This window comes from Filicampus tigris, chromosome 15 (assembly GCF_054856515.1).
Source record: "Filicampus tigris isolate MCC_2025a chromosome 15, RoL_Ftig_1.0, whole genome shotgun sequence".
Lineage (NCBI taxonomy): Eukaryota > Metazoa > Chordata > Actinopteri > Syngnathiformes > Syngnathidae > Filicampus > Filicampus tigris.
Window position 1 is genome coordinate 13,554,714 of NC_141231.1, and position 25,230 is coordinate 13,579,943.

The following is a 25,230-nucleotide window of genomic DNA, read 5'->3' on the forward strand; positions in this document are numbered from 1 at the left end:
AACTTTTTGTCGTGTCTTTATTTAAAATCAAAACAATGTTAGCATCTGAGATGGGGGGGTGTGAAACTTTCATCATGGCCCATGATGTAATCTATCAATCAAACTAAAAATTAAACCCCCCAGTACACCTGCGCTCCCCAGAACCACCACCACCACCCACAAGATTCCAAGCACATATATGCACACAATATAAAAAGTTAAGAGGTAAAAAAAAAAAAGAGTAGATGAGTTAAGAGTGGGTGTAGACCATCCTGTGGGGAAAAACACTGTCTCACGATGTAACAGTCGCTTTTGAGTCCTGCCTGATTTTCATGCATCCCTACCAAAAGCATGTCGCAAGCCATGATGCCTGCCAGAAGGTGATAAGCTACATTATTTTTTGCCAAGTGGGAACCCTAATTATCGTGCCATCGTTTTACATATTTGCCCTTGGCTTTTTATATGATGCTTTTCAAGATGAAAAACTGATTTTGGATATGTGTTAGCTAGAGTTTTACGTCTACGAGTATAGTCGTGTGATTTGGAAAAATGCTAATACAGGTGTCGATGTTGCGTCTTGATTACGGTAATTCAAGTACAGTACCCCCTCACGCAACTTTTAGCATACTAAGTGGTTAACGTTTAACCCCGCAACACGCCACGATTTTCATTCTTGAAATGACAATTAAGGAGTGAAAAAACTGCGCCGTATTTCAAGAAGTGGACTTGAAAAGATAAGTTATCTCGTTACGTTAGCGTTCTGTTAGCAACTTTAGCTTCCGAGGAGGATAACACGATGGTTAACGGAGATAAATACGTGTGGAAAATGCGAGGGCATGAAAGATTTGTTTTTAATCATTGTTTTTCGAAGTTGTCCTCAGTATTAAGTTGTAGATTAATAATACAGTACTGTACTATATGGCTGGTTTATTTTAAATGGCTTGTAATGACTATTCTTGCCACTTGATGCCGCTGTAGTATACCGAACTCAACAGGCTAAGGTGAATGCAATATATTCTATTACGCAAGAAATTCAACATTTAAAAAATAATAAATAGTAAAAGAATATTTTATTTATATTATGGACACGAATGAAAAGTAAAAAAGTTCCATATATGCTCAGTGTTTTGTTTATTTTTGTTTGAGCCGAAGTACTACTACCGTACTGTAAATGACATTTAGCTATCATACTAATAGGTGCATTCCATTTTGTTCCGTCAAATTTTTGCTAGCTATTGAGTAATATGGTGTGAGTTGAGGTATGCATTTTATCTTGAATCATCAAGAATCTAGTCATGCTTATTAATATACCAAATGTTACTTAATTTTTTTTTTGTTTTGGGCCAAGTTATCCCACACTCATCCTTGCTGCTTACCTGTCAAATGCTAATGTGATTTATCATCTGCAGAAATCCATCACCCACTTTAAGAGAAGCCGTGTCGTCCCCCAACTGCTGGGAAGGTGCAAAACATGAGCACATGCAGAGGAAACATCAGCACTGTGCCATTCAAAGTGAAGGAGAACAGTTCCTGATTTCATCTGGATATGGTTAGTTTAGTTCCATCTTATCTCTGTCTTTTTTTTTGGAGGAGGGGGGGGGGTGTTAGGCGTTCATCAACGTTATCCATTACCAGAGACATTTCCGGTCTTTTACGTGCACACTGCTAAAGATGGAGGAGAAATGAGGAGTGATCAGGTATGTAATTTTTTGGTTGGGTCTAAACAGCTGTGTCACCATGGTGATTGTCACCGGACTCCCTCTGACATGACGCAAAGTTTGGGAAGGTACCTCTATCTCCACTATCATCTCATCCCTGGCCTTTATCATCTTTACCATCCTCTTGACACAGCCTGTGGCGCACCAGATGTCAGTGGCCTTATCTTCATTCAGGATTCCCAGGATGGACACAACATCCACTTGAGATACACCCGAGAGCCTGTTGCATGCTCTTGAGAAGGTGGAAAAGAAAACCGCACACTTGTTATAATGTCATAATAGTTAGTATATAAGTTTGACATTTTAGTCCATTCACTTGAAATTGTTGTCCTTGGCCAACAACCTGTCAACAGTGTATCACACATAATATGTCCGTCTTTCTTCGGTGAACATGACGGCATATTCTTACAACAATTTGGTTGTGAATCGTACGTAATATTCCTCCCACATTCCAAAAACATGAATGGTAGATTGATTGGACGCTCTAAATTCCCCCTAGGTGTGATTGTGAGTGTGAATGTTTGTTTGTCTCTGTGTGCCCTGCGATTGGCTGGCAACTGATTCCGGGTGTACCCCGCCTACTGCCCGAAGACAGCTGGGATAGGCTCCAGCACGTCCGCGACCCTTGTGAGGATAAGCGCTTTGGATAATGAATGGATGGATGGATGTAGTGACAGTACACAGCTTACCGCCCTAAAATGGTGAGGTTGATACACTTTGCCAGGAATGAGTTGTAATTTGCTCTAATTTCGAAACAGTTATGAAATATTTTTAATGCTAATAATACTAATGATACCTTGACTTAGAAGTTATTAATTGTTATTCATTCTATAACCAATTTTCAATTTTATTACATGATTTTTCCTATTAAAATTAATTGAAATGCCATTAATCCATTCCAGACGTCAAAAAAAAAAAACCACTCGTTGCCGAAATGTATTTAGGAAAAATACAGTAATCAGTACAAATAAGAATCAGCAGACAACACAGGAAAACAAGCACCTCCATCCCAACAAATGATACATTAAAAATAAAACAATTTTAAATCACCGAAAAAGTATCATCTCATGTTATTTTATTTTCATTTTCTTGCAGTTTTCAAAGCACGTCCTACTTAGCATTTGAGGCCCAAAATAGAAACAAAAAGCTTACTAAACAAATGTTAATTTAAAATTCTCCTAATGCTCGAAATGTCATCCTATCAACGGTAAATACCAGGCCCAAACCAGGAAGTGAGTCATAACCAATTTTATTTGGACATTTTCTGCTCTGTCAATTTCAATTACAGTTTTTTTTGTTTTTTTTTAAATAAAGGGGTAGAAACTATTCATATATATTTTCAATCTGATTAATTAATTATTCAACAAAATAATCGACAAGATTAATGGATTCTTGAAATATTCTCACTGTATTTGCATATGTTGGATCCAATGCAGTGCATCCCTTCTTGCCACTCATGCGGTCTGTCTCTCCTCGTCAGATAAGATTACTTGGCCTTTTCTCAAGCTATCGCTTACGGGGCTACAGGCCACTTGAGGAATGACAACAGCACAACATGACTGACATTTGCCAATCTTTAGCGGGACTTTTTTTGTTTTTTTGTTTGTTTTTCTTGGAAGTGGGACGGCGGGGGAGATGTTGCGGGGTCACCGTTTGGTTAGCTTGGTTTATTGTCATGTTATTATCACAACCCTGCGGCTTTGTTTTGAAAACAAGACATCGCATGAAGATGTTTGAAACGTCGCGGATGTTTAAGAGCCTTAAATTAGCTCCGACACAAGGGAAGACTCTGATCTGGGGCCACAAACGTCCTAATTAGAGGTGGCGACTTGTTGGCAGTGCACCGCCAATACTAAAAAGGAATACGAACCAGACTTGAGAGAATTGTCACGCTAAGCAAACACGCAGAATTTGCACTGACAGATTTGGATGACACGTTCCTCAAATGTCTTTTATGTTAAATGTGTCAATTACAGCCTCCACAAAGCCACATGTGATTTTTTTATTTTTTTTTTGTTGCTGTCACCTTTGAAATAACAAAATGACAGCTCATCACCGACACAGTGAAGGCTTTGTTGTCAGACACATCCCGCTTAGTATGTACAATGTCAGATTTAAGCGCGGCACAAACACACCGACAATCGGGCTGAATCGGAGCATTTCCCCTTCCTTTCCGATCAATGTCAGCAAAGACCCGATTGCCGGATGTTTCTGAACAGGGGCGGCGATATGGCCATGTTGGCCCCTCTGGCCACCCCACCAACGTCTAGGGAAAGATTTTGATAAACAGCGCTACTTTTTTTAACACGTTACACGTTTAGCAATGCTCATGATACAAGCAGGAACAAATCTTAAGCGGGAAGTCAACCCAAACATATTTTTTCCAAGAATATCTTCTATGCAAGCCCACTAGTTGGAACAAAGCATTCTGCTAAATATTGCGTTTATGGAATAAGAGTTAATCCACCAGTTTTTAGCCATCTCTTGGGGCGGCCATTTTGTCACTTCTGTCGACTGAAAATGACATCACAACTACCCAGGGCTCAGGTAACGACTAATCACGGCTCAGCTTTAGAAAACAGGCGAGCTGCGATTGGTTTTCAGTTGACAGAAATGATTATGTGTGTCGTCACTAGTGAGTTGGGAGAAAAGATTTGCCATTGTCGTCGGAGATGGTTACATTTATTCCCTGTCATCTGTGGGCTCTCGCACATGTTAAAAGTAGTTTTAGTGTGAAAATAGACTTTGCAGAGAGAGAGAAGTACGGACCAATGAACACCTCAAATGTTCAAAATTGAACAATGCAACTAGACAGCATGTGGACTGGAAAGGGGGCTGTCCGAAAGCCCCACCTGCCACTTTGAATGTAAAGACTGTTTTCCATAGCGCCAACAGCTGCGTTTCCACTGCGATCTGTCAATGTGGATTCAGGCATCAGGGACTGTTACATGGAAACTCTTAAGTGCGAGCCAATGTTTGAGGAAGGTGAAATACAATCTGCTCTTTTCTTGACTTTGCCTCATTTTGCACATCTTTTTGGTACCGTAAGCATCTTTCCATAATCTTCTCACAGTGGAACCTCTGAGGTCAAACATGATCCGTTCCAGAATGCATCCGCATCAAATCTTCTCCAATAGAGTTTCAATTTTTCCTATAGGGAATTATGGAAATAATCCATTCCTGTTTGAAATTATTTCCATAATCAAACTTTTTTTTTTTTTTTTTATCAAGTTTAGAGGGCGTGTTTTAAATAGCACTTCGGCTGACATATCATGCAGGGAGTATAAAACAAATTGAGCATGCTATCCATTACTACTGATGAGCTCATGTGAGGGTTGTTTGTGTTGAGTGACACAGAATGCAGTTGTTTATGTAACATGGGTTCATGACGAGTGTGCATGTTAGGTGTTAGCGTTGTTGTTGCCGATCATAACTTTATTTTATATATTACCGATTTTAAGTTTCTTAGCCCAACTCATTTTAGCGGGGGCCGGCGGGGGGCATGAGTTATCCCCTGAAAATGTTTGCATATTTGTGTCATTTGATTCTGAAAATTGAGGCATAGCTCAGTTTGTTGTCTGTATATTTCAATGTGTGTCGGATGTGGATTTGTGGATGTTGTATTCAATGGCGGAAGGAAAGCGTTTGAGCGCTAATTAGCCGTGCTAATCTACCACTTGGTCGACAATTAGAGCCTGTGCTGTCCCGGCGCAGAGTCACGGCCCTGACTAGATCACACGGGGTTATTTTTGGGGATGTCCCTGAGTGCCGGGCCCCCGTCACAAGGCCCTTATAAAGAGGTCCTCTCTTGGTGGGTGGAAAGTGGCTTATCAGCTCCGCTACTACTTGATGGAGCCGATTTGTTTGCATGCAGTCAACACTTTGCAACTGGCACCGAGCACAAACCCTTGGCTTTCCCAGTAGAATTGTCTTTTTAATGTAGCTAGCAAATCATATTTTTGCTGTGCTCTTTTCTGTGGTGTGCCTCGGATATGCAGTGTCAGCATTTTGTGGTTCCGCTCATCTAGAACAGAACATTTGATCCTAGTGAAGTACGCTTTGCGTAATACTTAAATAGTGATATAACAAGAATTAAGGTGCAGTTAAGAAAAAAAAATGTTGGAATTTTGTGAGAATGATATTATGAAAAAAAAAGTTGAACTGAATGAGATGAAATGTAAAATATTCTAAAATGAAGTCGTAATTCACGATAAAGTGTTTCTAATATTACAGGAATAAAGTCGACATATGAAACAACAAAGTTGAACTTTACAAAATAAAATTTGAAAAATGAGAATAAAGTCCATGAGGAAAAAATGAAATATTTCAAGAATAATAGTAGTAATTTTGGGGGGGAAAAAAAGTCATAACCGTGCAAAAATAAAGTCATCATATTGTCATAAATTGGAATATTGTGTGAATAAAATGGAAATATTATGGGAATAAAGTACAAAGTTTTTTAAGGTAAAATATTACAAGAATGCAGGTGAAACAGTAGAATAAAGTCAAAATGATGAGACACAAAAGTCATAATGTTGTGAGAAAACAGTAATATGAAACACTCAAAATTCCATTCAAATTTTTCGAGAATAACATTATTCATGAAAAAATGTTTCCTTATTAAAAGAAATTGTCTTCATTTTTCAACAAAAGCGTTGTATTGCTGCATAGCTTTACAAGAAGTACGACATAATGTTGCACTAATAAAATCACATTGTGCGAAAAATGTTGAAATACTACAATAATAAAGTTAAAATATCACATGGAAAAAAAGTTGTAACATTGCAAGAAAGTAGTGGAAATATGAGAAGGAAGTCCAAATTTATGAGAGTAAAGTCCAAACATTGGGATTTGAGAAAATAAATTATCAACATTTCTAACAGAAAAGTAAAAATATTACGAGATAACGATATGAGGAAAGAAGTTGAAATACTTTATCACACGAATAAAGTTTTGATTTTAAAAAGTGACAAGAATAAAATAAGAACAAAATCAAAATGAGATTGAGAGAAAAAAGTTGTACTGTTGCGAGATGAACGTGATTTTGCTAGAAAATTGTGGCTAAATCGTTTTCTCGTAAAGTGAAGTTATTTTGCGAAACGAAGTTGCAACATGGTGAGAATAAAGTAAGAATATTATGAAACGGTGTTGAACTTTTCAAGAAAAAATAGAAATATGAGAATACGTTTGAAATGTGCAAAATGTCAAAATATGACGAGAATCATGCCAATCGCCGTGCCTCACGCCATCAAAAAAGAACGAACATTTACAAACGCTGCCTTCTCCTCTTTCCTGGTCTGAGGAATGTTTTCCCAGACTCTCTTTTCGCCCGCCGCGAGCACTCTGTCTCTCTCTGTGGCGACGCACTTCATTTGTCTTCGCCAGGATCAGAGAAACAGCGAAAAATCAAAATAATCACCCCCGCCATGAAGTAGGAGAAGTCTCGGAGACAAAGTCCGGATAACAAGATGACAAAACTTGTTAAGACGGAGCTCGGAAGAAGATGGCCACACCGTGCCGTTATCGTCTTCAAGTCGTGTTTGCAAGAACGTTATACTGGACGAGGAATATACAGTTTATTCTCCTTTTTTTTTTTTGGGGACAGGATTATGCAAAACATATCGAACTGAATTTTGGCCTGCCACGTTTCTAAGATACGACACCCAAAAAGTCAAAATCTTATGAGGGTAAAGTAAGAAAAAAAAGTCAAATTTGTGAAAATAACGTCAAATTACATACCTACAAGAATAAATTCCAAACATTGGCATAAAGTGACAATTTTGTGAAAAAAAACAACCTCAGAATAAATTTCTGTTGCAGGAAAAAAAAATTGGAATATTATTTGAAAACATTAAGCAGGTTTTATACAAGAAGAAAGGCGGAGTAAGTATTATGAAACAAAGTTTGGAGAATACATTTTACAAAATGAGTAATAGCATAATAATAATAAAGTCACCATTTCACAAGAAATAAAATCTGAGTATACCAAGACAGATCATTTGTAATGTTGCGAGAATAACATTATATCGCGAGAATAAATTGAAACTATTATGACAACAAAGTCAACAACAGTTGTTACATTTAGAGGATAAAGCCAATTCAAAGTGTAAATAAACTCATAATTTTACAAGAAATAAAATTTTCGGAATATTACAACAATTAAGTCACAATTTCCCCCCCCAAAAAAAAAGTGGACTCATTGCAGCCATTCTTCTTGAAGACAATTCATTCGTACAATTAAATAACCGGAGGGTCTCATTTTAGCATTGCATTTAGCCTAGCAGCCAAAAGGTGGCGCTGGAACCATTGTCCAGCCTCAGCTGAGGAGTGAGTGACTTTTTGCTTCTCATTGGCTTTGGAAAGCTTCTTTGAGCATTGATTTCATATCCTTGACATCCATTGGAGTTGAAGATCTCTTCACCGGTACACTCTTTTTTCCACTCAATGCCGTTTCTCTAAATAGCGAAATCAAACTGCTTCAGCAGTTATTCAATACCCTTGCCGTTGACGCTATTTATTCGGCAACGTTATTTTGGAGAATGTTTTCAATTAAAACGATATTGGATATCCTTCCTATCAATGCTGTTTGAGCAGTCCAACGATTTCTTGATACTGGAGTCGTTTCTGCATTTATTTGATATCAAGGTTATCAAAGCCCTTTGCGTATTTAATCAGTATCAAAGATGTCAATTCCATTTTAGCATTTATTTGATATCTTGATAGGATTAATGGAGCCTTTCTGCACTTACCGAATATCAATGATATCAAAGCTGTTTGAGCCATTTTTTTTCAGCCCATTTTAGTAAACGGCTTTCCATTCAGCCATTTTTTTTTAGGTGTCTTTGATATCCAACTTTAGGTTGTACGAGGCCTTTGATTAAACTAGGAAGACACCGTTATTATTCTACTTGAATATTGAATTGTCTTACAAGTGAGGACAATGAGCGGACTAGTACACTAACCTTAAGATGGGTATTCAGGATAACAGCTTTTTGTATGTAGCATGAACGTATAGAAACTAGTGTGGGTAAATTTGAGTGATCGGTAATCAGGCAAAGCGAGCCACGGTGACCGCTACAATTCCCGCAGGGGTCGAGTTGAGACCCCTTAACGTTGGGCACGTTGAGCAATGGTGGACTGAATGAACGACAGTTACAGCGAGGGGGAGTAAGAGTCTTGGCGTAACATGTTCCATAAGGGGCCGCTGGGGGGCCGTGATTGGACGAAGCACATTTTCCCATCACTCTCGTCCTCCCCCAGAGCCCGGATGGCACGCAAGAGCCTGACCACCGCCGCAGCATGGCGCCAAGCGGGTACTGGAGTCTTGTGTGCGCGCATGTGTAAGTGTGTGTGTGTGTCGGAGGGCCGAGACCCCGGATATGTTGTGGAAGTGTGCAGTGGACAGGGGCCAGACAGGACGTGACCTCCTGGAGGAAGCCTGCGCCGTCCAATAGGACGAGTGGCTATCAGTCAACACCTTTTGCCCCGCCCCCCCACCAAGAATGAACACTTCTAGCACAGTGAGGATTAAGGCTCTTTTTTGTCGTCTTCTTCAGAAATCACCACAATGTAGTCTCTCTCTCTCTCTCTCTCTCTCTCTCTCTCTCTTCTCTCTCTCTCTCTCTCTCTCTCTCTCTCTATATATATATATATATATATATATATATATGTATTTATAGTTTGTCCCATTCAATAAACAGCTGAAAGCGCAATTAGTTTTGCCTTACCTCCCTGGAGTGGCGGATTATCTGAAGCTGTAGCGCGTAGAAAACGTTTGACCCGAGGTATGTGTTTCCATGCTACAAATATTTCGCTGACTCCGCAAAAGAGCTAGAAAGGCTGGAAGCATTCCGGGATGTCAGATTTATGTAATGCGTTGCGCTCATACCACAGCTTTTAATTAGCCCAGCACTAAGGTCGGATGCTGTACTCAATTTGTTTTTTGTAGTTATGCCCTTTTAAAAAAAAAAAAATCAAAAATGATACAACACAATAACTTATTGCAAATCATATTGCCGACCATAGTTGGCGAAGCGCTCTTGTATGGATCTTAATCGGCATCCATTTTAATCCCAAAATGCGACCCAGATGTGCACTTTGTCACCTGTAAGAAGCGCACACGGTGACCCCCACCGTCATCTAGCAGGGACACTTCCACGACTCCCAGTTCATGCTAGGGGCAGATCAAAGTCACTCCCCTGCAGGCTGTCCACAGGCTAACCTGCACCTTCGGACAAATGACCTGCGGGGTCAGCAGTCCAGTTCCGCTGAGGGTGGAGGCCAAGGGCCGAAGAGTGAGCCACTCCCCTTCCCGCCTCCACAACTGATGCCACCGCGCTCCAAGACTTTAGTTTCAGACCTCCCCACCCCTGACTTTTTATTACTGGATGCGCTCTGGTGGCATGGTCATGCTACATGTAGGTCACGTTAATAGGCAGCTGGACATGACGGGAAGTGCTTATAAAACATCCATTTCATAAAACACGACTTTAAAAGTAAAGCATGTAAATCACGATTTTACTTTTGTTGTTAATTAAAAAAAACAAAAAAACACTACAAACTACACAGCAAAAAGCAAACCTCCCAACAAATTTGGGAGATACTCGGCCCCTAACCCAAATAAAACATAAATACATTACAAATAATTAATAAATTACAAAATTAACATGAACTGATTTAAACTTGGACTTGTTTCATGAAAATAGTCAAATTGTAATTTAATATTATTTTCTGTGAACATGTTTTCTCATAAGAATTTAGTATAAAATTGTACAAAAATGTACAAGTTCATATTCGTGTCTTACTCACTTGTATAACATTTATGTTATGTATTTATTTTAAATGATAAAACAGTAGATGTGCTTTTTTTGTGCTAAAATTAATGCATATATAATGCTGGCAGTTTTCCACTAATTACTGTGGTTTATGTAAAAAACAGCACACTGGAAAAAAAAAGAATGTAAATAAAAATGTTCTTTTCATTTTATTACTGTTGATTTTCTTATCACTCTGAAAAAAAAAACTCAAATCATTGCCACCTCTATAATTTGAGTTTATGATTTTAACTTCTGCTTTGATAGTTTCATGCACATAATCTCGTTCTAATTTTATTTCTACGCTGAAAAAAATGGTGTGTTGAATTTACTCAATTTTATTTGATCAAGTGTTGCAGGAAATATAATCATTTGGATCCAGATATATTTTTTAATTAGACTACACATCTACTAAATAAATACTCAATTTTATTTTGTCAAGTGGTTGCACAAAATAAAATCATCTGGATACAGATGATTAAATTTCATGCAACCACTTGACGAAATACAATTGACTAAATTCAACGGAAACTTTTTTCAGTGGGTTTTGTTCCCCATGAAACATTTTTGTATAAAAATTGTCACTGAAATAGTATTAAAGTTTACATTCTTATGTCTTTCTTATTCTCCCGCAACATAATTGTCAATGAGCACACTCATGTAAAAGTAGCATCTGCTAAAGACACAATCAATATAAATAATAGTTTTAAACTATTAAAAAGAAAATATTCAAAATTCCAGTGAGAAGAGACTCCCATAATAGGCAGGCAAGCATCTTGACGTAAGAAAAAAAAGGGGCTAAAAGGTGCAAATTAACAGAGCTGTCAGTGGTTCCTTGAAGTGAAGTGAACTTGCCGATAAGGCGAGTGGCTGGTTGAGGGAAAACCGACAGGAGCCCCCCCCACTACCAAGGCCTTGAGCCATCTGGACCTCGTTCCCCTAAAAGAGAAGAAATTGACACCGAATATGAGAGTAATGATTGAAAAAAACAAATAGAATGTTAAGAATGAAACAATTTGTGCATCATGATTATTAATTGTGTGGCTCCTTCTGATATGCGCACCTTAGCCACCAGGGCGCCGAATAATAGCGACATGGATTTACATGGCAACCGGGGAAACGGTCACAACTCCTCAGGAAGATGCAGTCATATTAGCCATTTGTCGCAGAGGATAAAAAAATACATACCTATTGTTTGTGTTTCAAATGTCCATCGACCAAAGGTTTATAACAAATTTCCTTAGCCTTTCTATGGTGTTTTACATTGTGTGTTAGCATTAAGCTAGTGGACTTTCATTGGAAGCAAAGTTATGTGTGTTTTTTTAAATACACAATGTGGAACTGTCTTTTACTTGTTTAGTTTGACAGTACATATCAACCTGTAGGTTCAGCTCCTACTGTATGTGGGAAATTGGAAGTGCCATTCATGTCCCGGAGGGTCTGGCAGAGCTCATCTACCTTCAGTTAACCTCACATCTTTCTTTCATGAGGCTCAGAGTGTTTCAGGATCTCACCCCCGCTGTTTCTGCCGGTGATACGTCCCGCTACGCACTAGCAGACATGACGTGTACTTGCTCCCGTTACTCATTACACCTCAGCAAGCTCCTCTGCTGTCTTATCCGTGTGGCCATCCATGGCTCCACTTTTACATACTTTGTGAGTGATTCATATCAAATTGTACTTTTGTGAAAGCCAAAGTGGACTTGGCAGAAAACATTATATATATATATATATATATATATATATATATATATATATATATACGAAAATTATAATGCTCAAATTTTGCAATGCTATTGTACAGCAGTGTGCAGATTAAGCGTGCTGTTGGTCTTTTGACATATTATCCGTTTGACTTCCTCCAAAGGCTTTTTATCTTTCTGTTTCAACATCTTTTTCATGTATATTGTCCCTGTAAGTGTGCAAAATGAATGTGCCGTGCGTGCGAGAGGGTATTATCAGTGTGGTTTCGCCGGTTGAAATGATATCCAGAGAGCAGACATCAAACACCAGAGGCTGGCTGAGTTATGGCGCATCGAGAACAAAGGGGGGGGGGGGACCGGGGGGGGGGGGGACGCTGGTTAAGGGGATGGAAAGAGTGGGAGAAGGAGATAGATGGCGCAGACGCGAGGACAAGAAGCCTGGCCGCTGCATCACTTTCTGTTAGGGGTTCTGAGGCTCTGGGCTTTGTGTCAGTCACGATCCGGAGGAGAAATGACTCCCCTGTGGAAAATGCAAAGAGAAAACGAGTGGGATGCAAGGGGATACGTGGGGCACCGTGGATTTGCATGATAGGTGACATGAAGTAGGTACCGAGCAGGGTACGCACATATCGACAACTGGGCCGTATTTGAGGATTATTTAAGCGATCAAAGTTTAATTATCGAATGCCTCTTAAAGATTATCTTGAGTGATTATCCTGTGCCGTGGTGTGTTCAGTTTTCAGGAGAATTATGCCTCTAAAGTCATATAAATGCCTGCGTGCTTATTTGTGACGTGAATCACCTTCAAATTTGAGCATTTCCTCCACTTCCGGTTAAAGCCAGCGATTACCAGATGTCTCCCAAAAGGTATTCTGAGCAATTATCGTGTGGTGTGTTCAACCACAGTTTTCAGGAAAATTATGCCTCAAATGTCGCATGCAACGTCACACACACAAAAAAAATCATCTTAGTCTGCACGATTGCTTTTTATGTGTCTTTTCTTCAACAAGCGAGATGTGTGATGTGCATGTATGGTCATTTACCTTGGCGTGACACCTTTGACGATCGAGTGTCGACGGAATGTAAGGACGGAAGCGCTTTAAAAGGACGAGGACAGGATGATTATTTTTATGAATTCGGACGGAGAGACGAGGGCGCAAGGGTACCCAGGTCGCGGACGGAGGACGGACCGGCAAAAAAGGGTAAAGTGCCCAGCCCTGCTAATGGCGGACTACTGACGAATGGCGGACTAAATAAAGCGGCTTCCGTCTATGCTTGGGCCGTCTATTTGAAAATTGTTCCCGTCATTCGTCAATCATCAGCAAAACGGGCGTCCATTAGTGACGGATAGACGGACGGGTCCGTCACATAGGCGGAGTGCTCAGCTCCGCAAAGAGTGATTTTTCCAACCTGATTGGTGAACAATTGCAAAATTTTATTCCAATATGTTTATTAGTTACAATGTAAATCCTTACCTGTGTCATCAACACCAAGTTTGTTTGAACCACAGACTCCGTGATTGTGGCATGAAACGATTTACGGTACCAAATAAGCGACGTACACACATACGCAACTTGATACCAGGTGCTACGTTCTCGTACGAGCGGCTGATGTATTTCTGTCTGTTTTTCTCAGCTTTTACAGTGGTGCGCGGGCACGTGTCTGGAAGGTGATGAACAACCAGAGCCTGATTGGTTATCTGCACTTCCTCGAGACTTCCAGCGGGTTCCAGATGCAGCGATTCATCTTCATCCATCCACTCAATTTTCAAGCGCAGAGATGGGCCGTCAAACATCTGCGGGAGAGATCATGTGCGGAAAACAATCTAGATGTGTCAAGTACGTTGTCACCGTCACACCTGCAATAAGAAACATAACTGAACTTATTCATGGCTGGAGCAACCCGGACAAAACTTTGACAAAATAGTTGTGACCCGAAGGAGCCTCCTCATTTGCACATTGTGCTTTAATTTCCTGTAGTCGTAACAGCGCTAATAGATTTGAAATGTAACTCTTGAGTGTCGACTGCATGAATATGCTCAATAATTCAGTACAGTGGCAGGACGAAAATGGCACTCTGTCAACCCGTTTTTCCATTTTCAATCTGTCAAGGAAAATCCTTCACTTTTGCATCAATCAAGAAATCACCATGATTTTTTTTTTTTTTACCACACTTGGGCGGCAGCAGAGACATTGCCATGTAAACACAGTGCTTAATTAACATAATTTTTAGTCTACCACTGAGACGTCAGAAACAATAATATTCAGTATCACAGTGCTTTAATGCAGTCTTTCTCCACATTTTACCATTTGGAAAAGGAGTGACGGGTTTCTAACTGACCTCAACTTTTTTAGACTCAAATTTGATTGACGAGGAATTAATCAACCAGTAAGTACCCTATACTGTACTTATCACCAGTCAACTATAAGGCACACATATAGTTCTACTGCTATTCGCAGGGTATAAGGCATAGTGCCCTGAATAGTGAAAATTACAGGCAATTTGACACAACTCCTCAAAAAGGTTTCACAGTTGTCTAAAGGCGTCACAAGATGGCGGCAAAGCATTTTGTCTCCTAATAGACAAGGCTATGGTCTGATTAAATAACTAAATGCTTCTCCCATCACTTTGTCATTGGTACCAAGATTGAGCCAAAGCAATGTTTGTATACAGTGGCTCCTCCCATATTTGGGCTTGAATTCACATTTGCATAAATATTAGACATGGCTTTGGCCTGAGCACAAAAACAGTAAATTTTTCGACAAATAATGTATTCACTCACATTCACTCACATTCCCACATATGGACCAAAAAAAAATGATGGGGAGAACGTGCAAACTCCAGAAAGGAGTATTTTATTCAGGAATGCAAGTAGTTAATAATCATCATAATAATTTGATTACCGATTTGCTGAGTTTTTAAAGTTGGAAATCCCATTTCGGTTAAATAACCGTTATAGAATCATGAGAAAACTAAGAGTTAGGGTCATCTTTTAGATTAGGGTGGTATAATAAAATAATCATATTTTTTATCAGCACTGTTGCATACTGTACTGTAGCAATATGTCAACAGGAACTACCCAGAAACTAACAGCGGCGCGTTCCAACGTCAGTAACGAGCAGACGAGTGAGGAAGAGTGGACCCAGTGTGCGCCGGGCGTGTGCACATGGCGTGCAGCATGCCTGCGTTCACAGTTTGGCCACATTTTACCGCCGTAATTGATAATAAACAGCTCTCGTAGCGGGGGGATTTTTATTGCTTTTCCAGTCTTGTTAATTCAGAAACCAAATGCATTGGTTATTTCCTTCCTGATTTAAGTGGAGCTTACGTTGGCCGCTTCAATGAACATACCTCTTTTAATGGGCCAGGCCGCCTCTCGCGGCTGTGTCAATACCAGAGACGGAAATCAGGTGGCCACTCGGTTCAATAGGAGATGATTGTGTGACTTGGACTTTCTCTTCCCATGATATACGTGCAGTCAGCTATAGTAATGCAGTTGGTTCATATTCCCTTGGGGGGAAAAAAAAAAAATCATAGGATTCCAAGTATTAATTCTTGACATCTGTTTAGCTTTTTCTTTGGATTTTTGTGGCCTTTCCTGCCAACATCAAGGGTTGTGTAATTGTGTTGTTTTTTTCGCCAAGTGCTGTATTTTGGTGTTTTTCTCCAGAGGGAGGCTCGAACGGATTAATGGTATTTTCATTCATTTCAATGGGGGTAGAGAATTGGGATACGAGTATATTATTCCCAAAACTCAACTTTAAATCTAACTTGGAACTCAAAGTAGAATAATAATATATTAAAATAATAGCAATAAAGAACAATAGATAAAGAATAAATAGCTGCTGTTCCTGCTATGTGCGCCATGGCCTCATTGGGTCAGCGTGGTGCTGCGCGCATGGAGGTACACATTAAGATAATTAAAGAGCAAAAGGAGAAAGTCGCCATTGAATTCTACAAATTATATAAAATAAATCTTCTCAGATTAGGAAGAAGATATCCCTGCGAATATTATTATGTTACCTGTATGTCTGTATACTACAGCGATGTGTGAATATTGAAGGACAATCACTCAATGCTAATTTTCTATTAGCCCATCAATGGGATTTCCCATTGACTGCTAGCATTAGCACCAGTGATGTTTCTAAAACAAAGCATGTCTTGACTTGTATTGAAATATCCGATATGTGTAATGATTTTTATGTATTTAGTTTTATAGTAAACTCCAGCTGGGGTCATTAAACATCTTAAAGCATGCTCAGGGTCGGCAGATTAACAATTTTTAGTTTAGCAGAGACACGTGCATGTATTTAGTTTTTTCTTCATTTTTTTCATTAAAAAAGAAAAATACTCAAGTAAATTACAGACACCTGAAAAATCTACTTAAGTACAGTAGCAAAGTATTTGTACTTCCTAACACTGATTATCCTACACATTGCAGCCCAGATTGATTGAAAATCTAAACAATCAAATGCACATTCACAAGCTTCACGCATGCACCGCACACGCAAGCTTTCATGATGGAGACATGAAAACTCCATCAGGGAACGTATGCAATATATATCTGACCAGCAGGGGGCATTTATTTTGTGTGGCCAACTATTCTTTGTGAAATCAAGCATCCAGATAGCCGCCCTTTGTGTCCCAGGATAAAGGTTGAGCCATGGCGAAGAGGTGAGGCGGGTGGGTATGGCGGGAGCCGCCAGCGAATTCTTGTCCAAACATTCTGCACGCGGATTTGTATTCATTGCACCCCTGCTGCTATTGATATCATTACGCGGGGTGCACATGCTGAGAGGCGGGGGCTGGGACTGGCAACGCGGAGGTCACGGAGCTCCAGGCCCTAACGAGAAGTGACACTGGCTCCAGGTCGGCCAAGCATCCACCGGATTTCAATGGGAGCCGCACTTTCCCAGTCAGCGAATTAGATCAAAGATCATTACCTGCTAATCAAAACACATGAGCGTAAGGGGCTTCCCTTTTGGATCTCGGGCTGAGACAAAGGAGGAGACAGCACCGGCTACTGGAATAGACGGACCTTCATGCCCCCCACCCCCCGCCCCCCACTTCCCTCCTACCCACCAAGCCTTCGAAGATCCCAGATGTATTAAATCAAGTTTCGGATAAACGTCATGTTTACACCAACTCTTGAGCCCCATGTTTGTATTCGGAGCTTTGTTCACACGGGATCCTTCAGGGGACGTTGCGTCTCCTTTCCCATGGTCTGTAGTCTCTTTATGGTTGCGTAGGTCAGCGCCTCCTGACAGCTCTCTACCAGAAGACATGATGAGGATGATGATGTTCGATTTTAAGATGACTTCAATAATATCCTAGATAACTCGTAATGATTTTAATATATCAACCCTTCAGTGGTTGTTCAAAGAATGCTTCTGTGACCCGACACATCCCAAGATCTTCATAAACATGGACTGTGCGCTTACTACCATTTTCTCTTATCCCAGGCAGGTGGTCTTAAATGAGCTTGCCATCGTCTGATTTAATCAAACAGGAACTAACCCCTTAACCCATGGCTCTAGACTAGCTTTTTACACTGGTTGCAATGGCGCGCCCAACTTTTTTTTTCTTTGTTGCACCAGCACAGAAGTAAGGTGCACCCAAATCTTCGACTGCATCACATTCAACACTGCAGTTTTATAGGTTCAATCTCATTTTAAACGATACTGCTGCCTGTTTTTTTTAGGCAATCTTGACTTGTGTAACTGCAAATCTGGTCATCTACGTTTCCATGGACACATTTATTCGGATTAAAAGCCTGATCGGAATAAAAAAAACGCTTCATGTACACACCCCATTCGGAATATTCTGACCTGATCAAGCCCATTCTGATCAATATTTTATTCAGAACGAGAGGGGTGGTTTGTGTCAATTGATAATCCGATCAGGGCGCAGAGAAAACCGTCTTTACTGCGCATGTCTGTGATTATTCGCGTAAACCAGTTGAAGCAGAGTGAGTGAAAGACGTGGTGGGCGCGAGACTAAACTGGATGGATTGCATCTCCATTAGGAAGTGTTAACGTGACGTAACAGCGCAAACGGGGAAGTAGAAATGGACGGAGCAATATTTTGTTGACACGGAAGTCACGACGGCTTCTTCTTCTTCTACTGCTATTGCCGGTATATTTGGTCAATCCGCGCGTGTCAAATTAATTTGTTCCTGTCGAAAGTGTGATGCATGAACACGCAAATCCTAATCGGATCAATATAATTCATATCCATGATAACATTGCATTCGATCATAATTTTAATCCAAACTGATTGTATTAAAGAAATGTTGTGTAATGTAGCCAGTGTCGGCCGTGACCTTTGAACTTATCAGGCTTTAATTTAACATTCAAGAAGTCGTCAATTGTAATTATCTTTTTTTTTTTTTTTTTTCCGGTTGAGAAATTTGGGTGCCTGGGTGCCCATTTTTTTCCCCTCAGTCTAGAGCCCTGCACACAAACATACTTATCAGTCTAATCAGTCATTAGGTCTTGTCCAGATAGCAGTCGCTCTGTTTTTTTGCAAAACAAAACAAAAATTCAAGACCAGAACAATCTTACAAATTTTTCTGTTTTTTTTTTTTTTGTTGCCCGCATTGTCGGTTCCAGGCAAAAGTGAGCGAAGGGGGTGGCCGCCCCCAAGCAGAGGCCTGCGTCTTGAAATGTCAAAGCCTCTCAGCCAACATGGGACACAGCGAGAGTGAGGGAGTACAAAGAGGGTGGGGGGAGCGCAGGGGTGTTTTGCTGCCGCTGTACTGAAGTCTCCATGGCCCATTAATCGTTTGTTTGAGTTTCCGCCCCAGCGAGCATGTCATGTCTCCATTAGAGAGGGTTTGTTTCTTCTTCCTGTCCGCCTCTTGGCAGCAGGGGGCTCTCACACATCTCATTTGGCAGCGCACTGCTGTCTGGTGCCAGGCAGACTGTCCTGTGCGTGTGTGTGTTTGTGCATGCGTGCGTGCAAATGAGCATGCTAAACTTCGTGTTTTCATGCTACTCACCCGGTTTGCGCATAAATATCCGCGTGCGATTCCAGTGCGATGTGGCGCTCCAACCAAATCAGATGGGATAGACTGTTGTCCTGTTGCTTAAGTCTTCTGACTGACTTCTTGTATTACCCCTAATTGGATTACGTTGGTTAGTAGTGTCTGTTTTTGCTTCACTGATGTATGAGATAATGAGCAACAGCAATACATTTGAAATTGTTGCTGACATCTTGCTAATTTAGAAAAAATAACAGAATCACAAGAAGGAGCAAACACTGGAATTAACGCACGGACGAAAGGTGGGGTTAGCAGTCCACATTTTGGAGCTAATCAAGACAGGATTAGCGTCGGTATTGTAAACAATGTTGGCTTTAGTGTCTGCCAGTACTTTCTCTAAAACAGTGATTCCCATCCGGTGTGCCGTGGCACATGCATATTTAAATCGCTTGGTTGGAAAATGATTTATTTTCTACAAATAAGGATGCCTTTGCTCGTCCATCGATGCTAGTGATGTATAGCGTCAGACAGAGCGATGAAAATACTGCTACTCTTCCTTTTGTTGACAATTATGCGTATCTACTTTTTGTTTGGTGGTGTGCCTTGGCTCAGTTAAAGCGGAAGTCAACCCAAACATTTTTTTTTCAAGAATATGTTCCCAGCAGACCCACTAGTTGACACAAGGCATTCTGATAAATATTGCATTTGTGGAATATAAGTTAAGCAGCAAAATGCACTCGTTTTTAGCCATCTCTGGGAGCGGCCATTTTGTCTTCTGTCGACTGAAAATGGCATCACAACTGCTCACAACGACCTGTCACGGCTGACCTGTTTTCTGAATCTGAGCCGTGATTGGTCCTTGTGAGCAGTTGTGATGTCATTTTCAGTCGACAGAAGACAAAATGGCCGCCCCCAGAGATGGCTAAAAACAGGTGGATTAACATTTATTCCACAAACGCAATACTTATCAGAATGCCCCGTTTCAACTAGTGGGCTTGCACAGAACATATTCTTGAAAAACAAATGTTTGCGATGACTTCTGCTTTAAGGTTGGGAAACGCGTCACGTTGCAGGTAAAACTGTGACCATGCAGTAGACCTAACACTGAACGCCTCATATGAATATACAGTTATCGAATGACTCCCTCGCTCATATTTTCAGCCAAATTTGCCGCCCCAAACACAACATTCCAGCCAGTCTGCCGACGTACTTACTGGGCTCTCTCCGGTGTAGAGGCTGACCCTCGCAGCCACGGCCTATCTTGATGTTAGTTTGACCCCCGACCCAAGATTATGCCGTAGACATCAGCCTGCTGACCTGTCAAATAGGCCCCTTTTATTCCCGTGACCCGCGGATCCTTCGACTTTAAACTGAAATATGGCTGCCAAGCCTACAGAAGCCAGCCAATTAGGACAGCGGAATCAGAGTGGCACAATGAGGCGAGACTAATAGAGTCCTCTTTATCTGCCGCCCGCCCGTCTGCCTGCCTTGACTGCCGACCTGCGGCATTAATACGCGAGCTGATGCTTGTGTTTGCCTGCTAGAATCCATTGAGCCATGAAAAATGAAACTATGAGCATTCCTGTAGTTTGTTCCTGACTCTCAACACTCGATTGAGATTTAAGAAACGTCCATCCTATCATAAGACATTTTTTGCTTGAAATCCATCCATACATATCATACTGCGCTTGTCCTCATTAGGGATATGCGAAGCCGATACCAGCTGATGTTTGGTGAGAGGCGGGGCTCAGACTCAGTGGCGGCTACATAAAATCCAATTTGCCAAATGTTTTCTCGGAATGCGATGTAGGCTGTCACTAACCTATGCTATGCTAACTCGGTAGTAACAGTAGATATTAAACAGTCAAATGGAAAACAGTAAGTATGGCGGTAACTGCACTGCTGCCCTGTTGAAAATAAATACTTACATTCTGTTTCATGATGTCATCATTGTATGCTTTTACAAAGTCTATTATTATAGAGTTTTTTTTTTTAAATTAAAAAACACATCACAAAAATCTTTGCTTTTAGGGGAGATTCTGGAACGGATTAATGGCATTTCCATTCATTTCAATGGGGGAAGATGATTTGAGATACAAATGTTCTGATTGCAGAACGAATAAAACTTGTATCTCAAGGCACCACTGTATTGGTTTTAAATGAGATAAGAAGCAGTGTGTTTTTCGCTAACGTTTGTGCAATTCAAGTGCATTTTATTACTTTAAAATTAACAAATCCAGACACACGTAAATGCAGTACACTGCTTATGGAGTTTATGGAAGTACAAGGTGCACTTGTACTGCACTTGCATACTATTCATTGTTCTCCCCACAGTCCTTTAAGCTCCAGTTTCTTTCTCGTTGCACTTGACTGACTCGGAGCGAGTGTTTGCATCCCCGAGCAGCGTTGGGACGCGGCCGAGGACCATTGTCTCCGTTTAAAAACACGGACGGCCATCTCTTGAGGTGTTTCCCCTTCAACGATCCACAGCACATTTCAGTTCCATCCTCTTATGCGTTGGTCCCAGGGGGTGCAAAAGAGCGCCACCAAAGGCCGCAGAGTGTGCGCGACGTCGGGAAAAACGGGGACAAAATCAATAGCTCGCTAGAGTGGAACCACTGTAGCCTGTAAGATGCAATTTCTCACCTTGTCGCTCTTAAACACAGAAAACAGTTCCCTCTTGTTCCTCTGATATCTGTTGCGCTTCCAACATGACCCACTTTTCTTTTTTTTTTTTTCTTTTTAATCATCGTCTGATCGAATGATAAATGCCTCGAATTATTCGGCCTTCTCAGTTAGCGCGGCTACGGCTCTGTACGCACTCGCTCGTCCCAAATGTATCTGCAATGTCAGATAAGAGCATCGTGTTGATGAGAAGCAGGCGGGGGTATTTTTACCTCGGGATCCACTTCTGTCCATTGAGCGAGATAATAAAGATGGACTCCAGCATAGATTACCCGCCGCCCCTGCCAGCCCGCTTCATTTTTCACCGCACTCTTACTTGAGCCAAAGGTACTTTGTTAAGTACTTGTTAAGTGTGTTTTCCCTCTGTGTACATAAACATCACCCGGGTAATGGAGCACATGAATAAGACGTCAAGGTGTCAGCTTCATGGCAATTTGCATTTGCCTGATTGTAGTGATTCTGGGACAATCTAGAACGCTTAATGCAAGCCTAAAAAAGCTTAGTGTCGCTTCATGCCACAAAACTGCAAATCGTAGGTGTACATCTATACTTATGCCAACTGAATAATTGCCCCAATATGTTCATAATCATTTTACTCTCCATAGATGTTTACTATAGAGAAAAAGCTTAACGTTACGTCAAGTCATAAAACTGCGATCATTCTTCACCAAAATTAACAAGGACATATGTACTAATGCTCACATTTGAGCACTTAGTTTATAGCAATCTATAGCACTTAGTTTAATTAGGGTTCTTGGTAAACCAGAGACTGTCACAGCTGAATTTAGGCAAGAATCAGGATACAGCCTGAACACAATTGAGCATCTTCAATTAACCCAAGCTAACTTTTGGAAAGTGAGGCGAGGAGCACTCTGGATCGGTCGCCAGCCAATCGCACGGTACGTACCGATAACCGTTTACACTCCCATTCACACCCCTTGGGCGGAGCCAGAACGTGGCTAATGGATGGCCCCGGCAATATCAGGGTGGGCCTGAATATTTGTCTCACTTCACACAATCCTCCTGTCCCGTCACATCGTATATTCAAATAAAATGACAAACCGAATAATATGAAGTGCAGATCTTCCTTAGACAACCACAATTATGCCATTTTTAATATTCAATGAAATAAAAAAATAAAAAAACACAAATAATTTCATAATTCACAAAAAATGTAAAATTACATATTTTTTCATGAATCTCATTGGGTGGGCAGTCTGTCAATCCGGTTGGGCCTGTGCTCACCCAGGCCCACCCATGGCCCCGCCCCTGTTCACACCTATCAAAAAATTTCGAGTCTGTGAACCACGAGTCAGTGACAAAATGACAAATTGCATTTGCTCTCACATAAAACAGTTTTACAGTGCCAGTACTGCTTCTTCCTCATCTCTGGTTTCATCACCCGATTCATCGTCTGCATTACCGCAGAACAACCCCCCCCCCCCCCCCTCCGCGCCCCATCTCCACCCAACTTCTAAATCCTTAGACTTTTTGGAGTAATTCCTTGCAGTCGCTCTCTCCACCAGCTGCACTTAGAGGCTCTAGAATCAAAGTGCAAGCGCTCTTAAATCAGTCATGTGACAGTGACGTGTACAGTACGGGCGGTTCCTGCGCTTTTTTTTTTTTTTTTTCATTTTCGTCAGCGCTTCGGCACCCCGAAACTTCAGAGCGCGACGGAAAGGTCAAGAGGGAAAGTGAAAGAGTTGAAAGAGTGTTAGCGCTTAACCTTGACCTTGGGATTGCATTTCTCCAAACGTGTGTGTGTGCGCGACTGCAGCTGCCCGACTCGCCACTTCACAGAGTGTTTACATTTGCCGAGAGGTCTTTATCTCCCCCAGGCTTAGGGTCCTCTCTGTGTGAGTTTATACAGCCAGTAAGAGCGCACGCACACAATGCATGACCCGGCGTAAGCCTCACACTGAGTCAGTAAAGGGAGAGTCCTGTCACACACTCATCCATCTCGGCTACATTCGGGGCCAGAGCCGGGCTGAGTTGTTCTCTCGTTGACAGCCTAAACACAGCAGAAGTGGGTTACCTACAGTCTAGTGTGAATCTCCAGAACAAAAGAATGTATAAACAATGCTAGCAGACGTACACGCAGCTATGAATTTCATGGGAAATTCTCTAGCTATCACGACGAATGCGTTCGAAACTGTAAGCAGTCTTTGAAACAACACCTGTACAAAAGAATCGCACCAAGCGGGCAAACTAGCCAGAGTTTCAAATAAACCAAGTCATGAGCGGAAGTAGTTTGGGTTGCACTCATGCTGATTTTTAGCATCAAAAACAAAAGCGAGAGACACATAGTCACATACTGTACGCGCGAGTCATATGTAAGTCTCAGGTATTCATATTTAAGTTTCAAACAAGTCAAGTGGAGCCGACCGTCTTGAAGGTTAGTTTGACTCGCTACCTGTTAGCAAAACTGTGCCGTTAACCGTATGTAAGCTAGGTTAACTTCACAGTCACTTTCTCTGTGGGCTTTATAGAGATGCATGAGTTTAAATGTCGTGGTTGTTCTGTCTTCTCTTGCCGTTCTACATTTCTTGATTTCATCCAAAAAAAAAAAAAAAATTCAATTGTAATAATCTTCAGAGCCCCCTCCACGATTCTTCCTTTATGGACTCGGCATCATAGCACACTTGCGGGTTGCCAGGTTTGCGCGCACTACACACACGAAAAAAAACAAAAAAACTTACCCTTCTTAAACAAATGGAAAAACAGATGACACTTGTCAAGTCATGTAGTTCAAATCTAAGTCAAGTCGAGTCTCATGAATACCGAGGCAAAGTCAAATCAAGTCTTTCATACATTTTAGTCAAGCAAGTCCCAAATCCTAAAATTGACGACTAGAGTTACGGGATGTGACTCAAGCCCCCTACCACATATGACAAGGAAACCATGGATGTGCGCACTTACTGCTCTTATAGTGTGTGGTGTATTCCAGATGACCAACACATCGCATCACTCACATATGCATATTTCCACAGATGATCGTGAGTCTCATCTGCTGTAGTGCCAAGGAAGGGGTGGGAAATGCTCCAATCCAGACATTGTCGGTGTCCCGTCTCGCATCCACAGACCCGATTATCATGGCTGGTGTCTGTCTGTCTGCCATATCAGCCAGCTCAAGTCATGGCTGTGTCCTTTCAGACTCATCCATCTTGATAGAGTGCCCTGTTTAGATACGGAGCCACGGGGTGTTTTCCACTCTGGTACTGTCATCTGTCAACTTTCCGTTTGCATTACCCTGGATGACATTTGCATCCATAAGCTCAATGTGGTGGCAAATGGACAATTCCGTGGAAAAGATGCTTTTCGCAAATTAAAAAATGAAAAATCGAGGCTTT

The 25,230-nt window shown here is 41.1% G+C and overlaps 1 long non-coding RNA gene across 3 annotated transcripts; it reads left to right on the forward strand.

Moving 5' to 3' along the window:
* Positions 1–287: 287 nt before the first annotated feature.
* On the forward strand, positions 288–24,959 carry LOC147135620 (uncharacterized). Of its 3 annotated transcripts, XR_015089788.1 has the most exons (4): positions 288–359; positions 1,389–1,528; positions 13,849–14,051; positions 24,871–24,959. It is a non-coding gene; the product is annotated as an uncharacterized LOC147135620 (long non-coding RNA). The 3 variants fall into 3 exon arrangements; XR_015089786.1 differs by lacking the exon at positions 24,871–24,959 and having other exon boundaries at positions 13,849–15,057; XR_015089787.1 differs by lacking the exons at positions 288–359; positions 24,871–24,959 and adding an exon at positions 465–565 and having other exon boundaries at positions 13,849–15,057.
* Positions 24,960–25,230: the final 271 nt, after the last annotated feature.